Below are 12137 nucleotides of genomic sequence, written 5' to 3'. Positions count from 1 at the left end.
AGCATCTAGATCCATTTGCTCAAATATGGGTCAGTTGGTGGGACACATATCGTCGTGAGTTTGGTAATATGAATAGTTTAGCTGGCCTCCAAGTCTTTGGAGAAAGCAAAGTAGAAAATGGAAATTCTCTAAAAGTTCTAAGGAACAGGGCAGGAATATTACCAATCTTTGTAATCTCTCTCTGACAGTGGAAAGAGGAACCGATTTTTAAAATGAAGGTTAGCTCCATATAATTGATAATGGTGCGTGTTTTCCCAGAAGAAGGAATATTTATTTCCATGTCTCTGTTTCCTGTTCATGTGTGCTTTGTCCCAAATCCTTTTGGTTTCCAGGAATTTTCTTTAGAAAACCCAGATATCACAGCAATAATCCCCAAACCTCACAGAATCTTCAACAGTAACTTGAGGGAAAGAATCAAGCACAAGTGGTTCAATACTTGATGGAAACTTGAGTAAAGAGCAATGTCACTGCCAAATGAAAAAGAACTTACTCCAGTCTACCATGTTTATTTAAAAGCAGAATGATACTTCTGTTATCTGGAGGACTTTTTAAACTGAACTCATAATTATTTTTTTACCAAGGTATAGTAAAAGGTGAATATCATTGTTAATTTATATTCTTATACTTCTGTTTTAAAAATAATTTCAATGTTTATTTTATATTTTTCAATGTTCATTTTAGATTCAGGTGGCACATGTGCAGGTTTGCTACATGGGTGTATTGCGTGATGCTGAGACTTGGGGTTCGAATGATCCTGTCACCCAGGTAGTGAGCATGATAGCCAATAGGTAGCTTTTCAGCCCTTGCTCCTGTCTCTCTCTCCCCACTCTGGTAGTCCTCAGCATCGTTTCCATCTTTATGTTCATGCATATGCAATGCTGAGCTCCCACTTATAAGTGAGAATATGTGTTATTTGGTTTTCTGTTCCTGTGTTAATTCACTTAGGATAATGCCTCCAGCTGCATCCATGTTGACAAGAGAATGTCAACATTACACAGCCATAGACACTCCTCTGATGTGCTAATAAGAGATACACTATCTCTCTCTGGTTATGTTCATTTTAATTTCTTGCAGACCGATCAGTTAAATTGTCTGAGAGCCTGTCCTCTTAGCCTTCAATTGCAGTGCTCCCTGCTTCTAGGATAAGATTTCCTATCCACGTTGGTGCAAAGGATAAGATTTTGTTCTCTTTTTATGGCTGCATACTATTCCATGGTATATATGTACCACATTTATCTAGAGGAATTTTGACTCCAACATTTTCAGGATTTTATAACATGAAAGTCCATTTTAAACAGGTAGTTGTGTAGGAGTATTGTAACTCTGAAAGATAACTTCATCTTCACTTCTGGACATTTCCTTTGAGGGTTGAACAGAACAATTTTTTTTTTTTCTGCACAGGATCACCCAATTAATTTTCATATGTATTTTCATCATTAACCATTGACTTGGAAGGTTTTAAAGTCATTCTGTGTCAACTTCAATTAAATCCCACAAGACTCGGAGAAGCTGATCTGGCAGGAACCTGCTGCTGCATTTTTACAGATAAGTACATTAGGGCTCTGTGAGGTCCAATAGCTGGACTACGGTCAAACAGGAAGACAGAATGGGTTCCTCCAGCTGGGCCTTGTAGGACAACTCTAGATTTGCTTCTCTCCACCCAGAAACTTTCTCCTCCCAGGTCATAGCAATTCCCATATCTAAGCATGACTTTCAGTTCATGTTTTCCCTTCTGTTCCACATTGAAAACATCAGGTACACCTGTACACTCCATGGCCACAACATACCTGGATCTTCTAGATCTGTCCATTTCCATTGCTACTAGTGAAAGGCGGTGTCTCTTGAGCCTCTATTGCATGTGATTTCTAACTGGGTATCTTGCTTCTACGTTCTCTGCTCCATAAATTCCTGTCTCCATGGAGCAGCCGGAGTGATCTTTTCGATAGGCTCAGAGCCTTTTAAGAACTTCTCTTCCCAGGTGGTAAAAAACCTCACTGCACAGCCCTGGCTTATCAAGCCCTCCATGCTGTGGCTGTGTTTGACTCTCAGCCTTCCCTCTTCCACCCTCTCCCTTCCCTTCTTCACCCCTGGCAGTGGCCTTATTTGTGTTCTTCAAGTATGTTGAAATGCTTCCCCTCTCAAAGTTTTAGTACTAGCTCTTCATATGTTCTCCATAGATTATCATATAGATAGTTTTTTTTTTTTTTTCTTTTTTTTTAGATTGGCCCTACTTTAATATCACCTCTTCTTGGACCACTCAATGTAAGATAGCTTATCAGTCACTTTCTATCACGCCACCCTATTTTGATTTCCAGTATAGTTACACATTTTATAAGCCACATTTATCACTCATATATTCCTTTAAAAATATTTATTTTCTGTTGCTCTCCTCCCTACCTGCACGCAATGTTGTGAGTGAAGACCTTGCTTGTCTTACTGATCTCTGCATTCTCAGTGCTTAGTGATATTTGTTGAATGAATGCAGGGCAATACTATGTCTATGCTTTCTCATTATCTTCTGACTCACTGCAAAGACAGGAGTCCCCCAAGGGCAAGGAACATAGTAAGAGTAGTATGTACCTCATGTTGTTATTGAGACATTTCAAAACATGTAAACGTATTTACAGTGATGAAGTATACAGAATACTGCCTGCCACAGAAAAAGCTCCAAATAAGTATCAGCTGTTGTTACTGTAGGATGTATACATATTTTTATATTCATATAGTTTTGTTATACATATGAAACAAAACGTTTTATCAGTTTTTATTACTTACACATATCTACATGATATATGGTGTTAGCTATTGTTATTATTCTATTATTTGATAGAGTATCCAATAAAATATGTTACAAGATTTTGCAGAATACCATCAACTAAATGTCAACCACTTCTTTCTCACCTGGCTCTATTTCAAGATTCAGCCAGATTTCTCTTTCTGGGCGTGTTAGTATTTTTTAGCTAAGCAGCTGCAGTACCTGCAGTTACTGAAATCGTCCTGAAGGTGGCAGCTGAGAGCTAAGGTTTGGAAAATGCTTGTGTTTTTGTATACATGCTAGGGTGGGATTTGAAGGGGGTGAGAAAATTATCCCATGGGCCTGTTTTTGCATCTTCAAAATTCCTTTCATCATCATTATTGTTGGGAAGGGGCGTGTCATATGTCGGGAAGCTGCTCAAATGCAAATGATATCTGGGAAGTGGCAGCCCGCTATTATTCATAAAACCTCAGGCAACGTGAGAGCATTAGAGCATTCATCAAGATGCAGGGAAGTGGAACTGCTGGTGAGGTGAAATAGAGGGCAGGTAAAGGGAAGAAAAGGGCTTGGCTTTGGATGGGCACTTTCTTGGGTCTGAGGACTTCTTGATTGTGGAGAGGGGTGCAGACAGGGGAGGTCAGAACTGAGCCCTCTAACTGGCGGGGCCAGAGCAGGGCCCCTCTCGTCCGGGTCTAAGGCAGTGAACTCGTGGAACAACCTCATACAACATCCATCTGCTTGTTTAAATAACAAGCAGATTCTATGATGTCTATGTGTACAAATCAGATTCTCTGGGGAGTAAGTATGTGAAAGGAGACTAGAAAGACATTTCTCAAAATCTGAAATACTTCATATTGACCACCAGATGACAGTGTTGCACCACTAAATGCGCACACCACAAGGTTCCATCTTGTAAGCTCTTAGGAATCTAACACAGAATCACTGTGCCTCCCACTGGCAGCAGTCATTGGAATTATGCTTATAAACAGCAATTATTCTTTATTTGCACTTTTTCCATAAATGAGGAATACATTTTTTACCAATAGTGGCTACTGTATGTATGCTTCGGTTATTGTCTTGGGAAAATTGATGTTGAAAAAATATAAATTATTTTTAATTATCTTTAAGACCAATTATTTTAATACCAATTAGAGTCTGTGACTCTACCCATTTTGTAATTCAAAATTTGCGAATAAAATTAATTAGCATGTGAGTTAAAGTGCAGTATTCCTTCAGCTAGAACTGCAAGACCAAAAAAAAAAAAACCCCATACAACTGTTTGGTTTATAATTTACTGTTTTTAATTTATGGCATATAGTAAGATATTCTAAAAGCATGAAACAGAATGGTTCTAAAATATGATTTTATATAGTTTACGTGTTTATAACCATGTCTATCTAAAATAGCTCTCTGTAATGCATTTATATGGTTGAAGAGTTTGGAAAGGTGATTATCATATGAAATAATATATGTAAAATACCCAGCTCAAGCCTCATACATGGCAGGAATCATAATAAATAGAGACTCTTGTTTCATTCTTGAAGAAGAAATCATAAATTAGTGGATAAGTGCGAAAGAACAGGAGAAGCCAAACAGTGAAATATCATAGAGTGAGTTGCCTCTTATGCCTTTCTAGTTGAGTAGTCAGAGAATGAAAAACTACTTAGGGTTCTACTAGCCTTCCACAGACACTGCAGATAAAAGTGTTAGGCAATTAACCACGAATGACTTTCAGGAACAGCAAATCCCTGCTTTTCTATTTTACTCAACTTGGATTACATCTGTAGTGCAAATTTAAAAGAACACTCTGGGGACGGTTTTTGCCAGGATCTACTTACTGTCTCATTATTTTCTTTTTTTTAATTGTTAATTTATTTTTGAGAAATATTTTAATTTTTATTTTAGGTTCAGGAGTACATGTGCAGGTTTGTTATAAAGGTAAACTCGTGACTCAGGAGTTTGGTATACAGATTATTTAATTACCCAGGTACTAAGTATAGTATCAGATAGTTTTTTCTCTTCTGAACCTCTCCCTCTTCCCAGCCCCCACCCTCAAGTAGGCCTCAGTATCTGCTATTTCCCTCTTTGTGTCCATGAGTTCTCATTATTTAGCTCCCACTTACTAGTGAGAACATGTGGTATTTGGTTTTCTATTCCTGTGTTAGTTTGCTGAGGATAAGAGCCTCCAGTTCCATCCGTGTTTCTGCAAAGGACATGATCTTGTTCCTTTTTATGTCTGTGTGGTAGTCCATGATCTATATGTCCCATGGCTATTTTCTTTGATAGCCTCAGAACAATAAAGCATTCAGTACCCACAGCAACCCTTGCAGCTACCAGATGCCATTTGCATGATCCAAGCCTAACAGTTAAAGATGAATGGCCTTAATGGCTGGGGTCATCCAACTTTCACCATCTTCTACTTTAGGCTTTTTCCTCCTCCTAATAGGCATAGATGGGCTGAATTCCTTGATTAAATAAGATCTCTTGTTTGAAGCAGTTTAGACAGCAGTCATTCACCAAACTTTTCTTTCCTCCCTCCCTTCCTCTCTTCCATTCTCCCTTTACCTTCTCTCCTTCCTTCTCTCTCTTTTTTCTTTCCTGCATCCCAGTGTCTTGTTACTTACTGTATTCTGTTAAGTTTAGGTACAAACAGTAGAAGCAAATGCTTCATTTAACTCCTTATTTCCTGTTATGGACTGAAAAATGTGAGAAATAAATTTCTGTTGTTGAAATGACTCTGTCTCTGGCACTTTGTTATGGTAGCTCTAGCAAATGTACACATGCCCTTAGATTTTTTTTTTTTAAATGTGGAACACTTTTAGGAATGTGCATGTCATCCTGGCGCAGAGGCCATGCTAATCTACTCTAAATTGCTGCTGAAGCAAGCACTCCTGTTAGATTCTTCAACCCCCAAATTTTCCAAGACTTCTTAAAATACTGACTTTTCAGACGTTCGGGTCTCATCCCTGCTGTTCTACACTCCACCACTGTGGCGCACTTGACAATAGTGACTGCATTTGTGTGAACGTGAGCAGATACTAAATCCCAACATTTTGGAACAGTTTCATTGCCCTCCTACCAGGTACAGCACATTCATTAATTTTAACATTTACTATCACAATGGCACTTAAGAAGTTATCAAGAAATGGAATAAACTTAAAAATGGTGCATAGGAGAAGAAGACAGAAGACCGTGACCACAGAGAAAATTTTAGCGTAAAGCCTTCTTATACTGTTGTGCTAGCAAAACGTTTCTCCCTCAATAAATAGACATGTGTCTATAGGGCTTCTTCACATTCTGGTGTTTGGGTGAAAATATTGAAATACTGTAGATGGCACCATGACATCGCACATGACTGTTTTAGAACAAAACCACTGTGTTGTTATCTCCCTCCCCGATTTTTTTCCTTGTGGGTAAGTTACTGGAACCTTTTAAAAAATGATCATTTATGGTTAAAACTTGGAAAAAGAATGATGCCCATTTTTTTTTCAAGTTTACTCTTATGGCCTGTACTACAAAGCACTAGTCAGTAACCTCCCCTTGAAAAGTCTCTGGATAAGTACCATCATTATTCTAGCTACCAGCACTTGGTGAATCCCCATGTTAAACTCAAACATGTTTTGAAATTAAACCTCAGAGATGTTCCCAACCTTCTTTTGTGTCTGTAGAGATAAGTTTACCAAATGTTAACAAAGAAATAATTGTTCTCAGAACTTATGGCAGCAGAGTGATGAGATGTAGAGTTGCTTTAAGACTGAGGCACAAATGGTGCTCTGTGGCAAACATAAAGGAACTGTTCAATAATCACTGTTTTCAGCAAATGTACAACTCTAAACCAGGGACCAGCAAACTTTTTCTGTACAGGTCCATCCAGATAGTAAATATTGTCAGCTTTATGGGCTACACGGTCTCTGTCCAAGCTTCTCAATGCTGCCATTTTACCCTGAAAGCAGCCATAGACAATACCTATACAGACGGGCATGGTTGTGTTTTGTAAATATTTTATTTACAAAAACAGGTGGCAGATTTAGTCCTGAGCGATAGTTTGCCGACACATCCTCAAACCCAGGCTTGCTTTCCCTCTAAAGAAGGTTCTCTCTTGTGGTGATTCCTCAAAGACCTAAAGACAGAAATACCATTTGACCCAGCAATCTTGTTACTAGGTATGTACCCAAAGGAAGAAATATGCATCACTCTATTATACAGACACAGGCACACACATGTTCACTGCAGCACTATTCAAAATAGCAAAGACATGGAATCGACCTAAATGCCCATTAATGATAGACTGGATAAAGAAAATGTGGTACTTATACACCATGGAATACTATGCAGCCATAAAAAGGAATGAGATCACGTCCTTTGCAGGGACATGGATGAAGCTAGAGGCCTTAGTATCCTTAGCAGACTAACATAGGAACAGAAAACCAAATACCACATGTTCTCACTAAATGATGAGAACACAGAGACACATAGAGGGGAACAACACACACTGGGGCCTGGTAGAGGGTTGTGGGTGGCAGGAGGGAGAGGATCAGGAAAAATAACCAATGGGTACTAGGCTTAATTACCTGGGTGATGAAATAATCTGTACAACAAACCCCCATGACACAGGTTTGCCTATATAACAAACCTGCACATACACCCCTGAACTTAAAATAAAAGTTAGAAAAAGAAACTTCTTTATGTATTAGGTTTGAATGCCTAATACAAACATTTTCCCTCCCCTTTTAAAACTCCATGCTGATGCTGTCTCCATATGTTTCAAGCATGATCTTGTGTCGTCTGTTTTGGAGGTAAAATGTTGGGTTGAGTGGATTAGGAAACCGACTTGTGAGTGTGACATTGGAGATGGGTCTAATCATGATGTTGGCCTGGACATATCTCATTTCTTCCCATGGGACCCATCTGGTTTGATTCGACTTTAGGAATAAGAGTTTAGATTTGAGATTGTGCTTGGTTTGGAGCTGGTCTGGTAAGCATGGAAATGCTCTTCAGTTATCTTGGAGCTAACGCATGTGTATGTTAACCAAACAGAAACCAACTGAGGAAGTAAGTTATAGTAGTAATTGTATTGGAGGTAAAGCATATGTACAGTTATCAACAGTGCCCTGTGTCCAAAAATATGCATTAAATAATTTTCAAAAATGTATTAACATATTTTTCCGTAGTCAAGTTCCACAGGAGCTAATTCTGAATATGGTTCACTGAAGGCCACTCTACCCAGGAAGTTGGGCAGAAGGGATCAGTTCCCTTTTTTTTTTTGAGATGGGTCTCGCTCTGTCACCCAGGCTGGAGTGCAGTGGCGCGATTTCGGCTCACTGCAAGCTCTACCTCCCGGGTTCACGCATTGTCCTGCCTCATCCTCCCAAGTAGTTGGGACTACAGGCGCCCACCACCACACCCAGCTAATTTTTTGTGTTTTTAGTAGAGATGGGATTTCACTGTGTTAGCCAGGGTGGTCTCAATCTCCTGACGTTGTGATCCGCCCGCCTCGGCCTCCCAAAGTGCTGGGATTACAGGCATGAGCCACTGCGCCTGACTGGGATCAATTCCCTTGAGAGGCATTGATCTGCTAGGTTCTTTCTTGCCTGTCTAGACTTAAGCAGACTCCAGAAGAATAAAGCAAATAATTTCTAGGAATTCAATCTTGTAAACTCCTGGGTCAGGTAAAGATTGCAGGTTGCTTTTGATAGTTTTTGGCATCATTTGAATTCTAAGCTTATGACAACACTGTAGTTGTGCAATACTTCAGCATGAAGCCGAGGCTGGTGAAGAAAGGGTACCTTTTCCCTCCCATAAAAATCCTCTCCAGGATGTGGAGAAATAGGAACACTTTTACACTGTTGGTGGGATTGTAAACTAGTTCAACCCATTATGGAAAACAAATGCACATGATTCTATGATCTAGAACGAAAACATATGACCCAGCCATCCCATTACTGCATATATATACCCAAAGGATTGAAATCATGCTGCTATAAAGACACATGCACACGATGTTTATTGGCGGCACCATTCACAATAGCAAAGACTTGAATCAACCCAAATGTCCATCAGTGACAGACTGATTAAGAAAATGTGGGTACATATACAATTCATGGAATACTATGCAGCCATAAAAAAGGATGAGTTTGTGTCCTTTGTAGGGACATTGATGAAGCAAAACCATCATTCTCAGCAAACTATCACAAGAACAGAAAACCAAACACCGCATGAGTGAGAACTGAACAATGAGATCACTTGGACTTGGGAAGGGGAACATCACACACCGGGCCTATCATGGGAGGGGGAGGGGGAGGGGGGAGGGATTGCACTGGGAGTTATACCTGATGTAAATGACGAGTTGATGGGTGCTGACGAGTTGATGGGTGCAGCACACCAACATGGCACAAATATACATATGTAACAAACCTGCACATTATGCACGTGTACCCTAGAACTTAAAGTATAATAATAATTAAAAAAAAGAAAAAAACAAAAACAAAAACAAAAACAAAAGTTGAATGGAAAAAAAAAAATCCTCTCCAACTAGATTTGATGTATTTTGCATGGGTTAATTAATAAACAATCGCTATTGCCCATATGGAAGCTATGATAGCCAACTGACTGAAAAGTAGGCTGGAATCTGCAGTTGGCCATCGGGTTTTAACCCAGTGTCATTTGAATTCCTGCTTTATGTCAGCTCTCATAGGGAATAAGACATTCCAATGGGTTACCCACACAATAAAGGACTTTGTCTATTTTCATGTGTTTTGGCCAGTTTGAAAATCTTGTTGCGTGGTTGGGCTACACAAATAGACAAAAGTAAATAGAGAGACCTGCTTCATGGAATAGCTTTGGAAACTGTGGTTGCTACTTATAGATAGGCTTTAAGTAGTGAGAATTTCCATTATAAATTTACTAAAATGATCAGAAAAGTGAATTTACATGAAAAACATACACTGGGTGTTTGGAAAGTGCTTTTTCTATAGACAGGGTGTGTTAAAACGCATGTCAAGGGAACTCTTTGGGGGAAGATGAGAATTTGCACAAGGTGTTGGGATGAAAAATATTGCTAACTTGTTTTAATTATTGGCTGAAACTTGATGGAAAGAGGAAAAAGTCCTCCAGATGATACAAAGTAGACCTTTCTTCTCATGCTCCATAGAGGTCTTTTGGGAAGAATTTCCCATTTCTACTCGTGTTTGGAAAACCTCGGGTGTGTATTTTCACTGTGTATTTAACCTTCTTTCCTGGCTTCTAGAACTGTGCTGTCCAATATGGTAGACACTGGCCATGTGTTGTTTTTGAGCACTTAAAATGTGGCTGCTGTCGCTGAAAAACAGAATTGTTAATCTTATTGAATTTTAGTTAATTTAAATTTGAATAGGCACCTAGGGCTATTGGCTATAGGGATAGCACAGATAGAGAATCTTTCCATCATTACAGAAAGTTCTGTTTAGATAGCGCCCTGCTCTAGAGGGTGACCAGACAGCAATTGTTGCTCATAAGACTTGTTTTTAATATTGAAGATTTAGTTTTCTCCCAACTGATGAAGTTTACGGAAAAAATGCTAGGAAGATGGCATTCACTTTATTCAGATCTTATTAACATTTTCTCACAACTTATTTTTTTCCCTCAGTTCTGAGTAATTCTGTTTTTATCCATACCATATTATATTTAGTTCCTTCTAATGTAATTAAACAAAAATATCTTAATTTCAGAAAACACTTCTTTAATTAGTTGTGCTTGAAATGTCCTGACTAATCCTTACTGTAATAACTGAATGGCCAATTTCATAGCCTCAGTGGGAAAAACAAAAAAAGAAGGACCTGTGTTCTTCATCTGTGCCAAGCAGGAAAATACTGTGGTTCAGCAATAGAAAACGAAGAGGGAGGAAAAGTTTTAGGTCATCAAATGGGGTCAGAAATATGCATGTCAGTATACTTTTGCTGCTCTCGCGAATTTCCCAGAAGGGTATCTGCGAATACCTAATTTAGGTTTTTTTGGTTTCACTTTAAGTACACATGAGCTTCTGGAAAGGGCGACATTTATAGATTTTTTTCATTGTGGTTTACAATCCAGTGTAGGTATATTTCAGGATGTCGCTCACGATTTCAATATGGTCATAGAATTATTCAGAAAAAGCTAATTGAAAGCAAAATGCATTAAAATGACTCGGATTAGGCTTCCCACAGACGCCAACTGTCTGTTTTGTCCCCATTGTAAACACAAGTGCCCCAGAAGTGCTTGTGCTGAAATTGGCCTCTGTTAAATGAACGCATTTAAATGTGAGAGTTTTTGTATTATTACAGGGTAAGAAATGTTGCAAGTACAAAAGTGTTGGGGACTACAGCCATCCTCTGGGAGGTTTTCCTAGGAGGTAAGCTCTACTGTTTCGGAGTTCAGGGAGTGGGGCAGTGACCTGCATGAGGAGCCCCCAGGGTAAAGGCCCAGGATCAAGGCCCAGGGTCTTGGCTTCTCCTTGGGACTGTTTCCCAGGTCACAGAGAAGTTTCTGAAAGGGAGACCCAAGTGTCAGAGATGGGCAGATTGAACTGTCCCTGCTGGTGTTTACAAGAGACACTTGATGTTGATGGAAAGCATAGGGAGGACAGCAAGAGGGAGCTGTTCTGTGTCCACATCAGCACCCTTTCCCCCTTCCTTGCCCTTTATCTTGTCTCATCCTTACCTTGTTGGAAAAACACATTGGCAACATCACTCCCCACTCAAAAGGTTGCCAACACCTTCTCCCAATAATAGCGATCAACATATGTAATAGACTTCAGCTGTCTTTTTGGGAGATCTGGCAACAAACTTAACTGAAAAAAGTCAGATTTTTTACAAAGAACACTGCTTTATTGCTTAAATGTGGAAATAATACAGACCACCAGCTAAGCTAATAGCTTTCTGAAAAAGAAAGTTCAACGTGTCCATTGCTACTTCAATAACACATACATAAGTGGAAGGTGACAAAAAAGATGAATACGTAAAGAGGGGCCCTCATGTGTCGGCAAATTGTTGCTATTCTGAGCTCTCCACTTGCAGCAATTATCTGACTGTCGTCTGAAGAAGCTAAGAAACAATCCTCCAGCCCTCCCATAATGCCGTCTCCAAACAAATGAAAACGCGCTGCAATTGGCTTTGCAGTGTTTGCTCCCAGCCTGCCCCTTCCTGTGTTTCTCCCTGAACACGATTCTTTGCTTCGCAGGTCATCCTTTCACCCTTGCATTCTGTGTGTATATTACTGGCTAGCTGCCAATCAGCAATGGAAACCTCCCAGGGTTCTGGCAGACCTGGCTTGTGAAGTTAAGCAGGGCTTGGTGAATTTAGCCCATTTAACTGAGATGTGAGGGCAGTGAAGTGATGTTTGTAGAGAAAGGCACAGTTCTCCAGAGCTC

The 12137-nt window shown here is 39.6% G+C and overlaps 1 protein-coding gene and 1 pseudogene across 1 annotated transcript in view; one reads left to right on the top strand and one right to left on the bottom strand.

The window, feature by feature from the left end:
• N6AMT1 (N-6 adenine-specific DNA methyltransferase 1) overlaps positions 1-12137 on the top strand; it is a 349821-nt gene that overhangs the window by 145802 nt on the left and 191882 nt on the right. The window lies entirely within an intron of this gene.
• LOC116274743 lies at positions 5557-5656 on the bottom strand (annotated as a pseudogene).

Source organism: Papio anubis, chromosome 4, assembly GCF_008728515.1.
Source record: "Papio anubis isolate 15944 chromosome 4, Panubis1.0, whole genome shotgun sequence".
Classification (NCBI taxonomy): domain Eukaryota; kingdom Metazoa; phylum Chordata; class Mammalia; order Primates; family Cercopithecidae; genus Papio; species Papio anubis.
The sequence above is the reverse complement of the archived record's forward strand: the minus strand, read 5'-3'. Positions and strand labels throughout refer to the sequence as shown.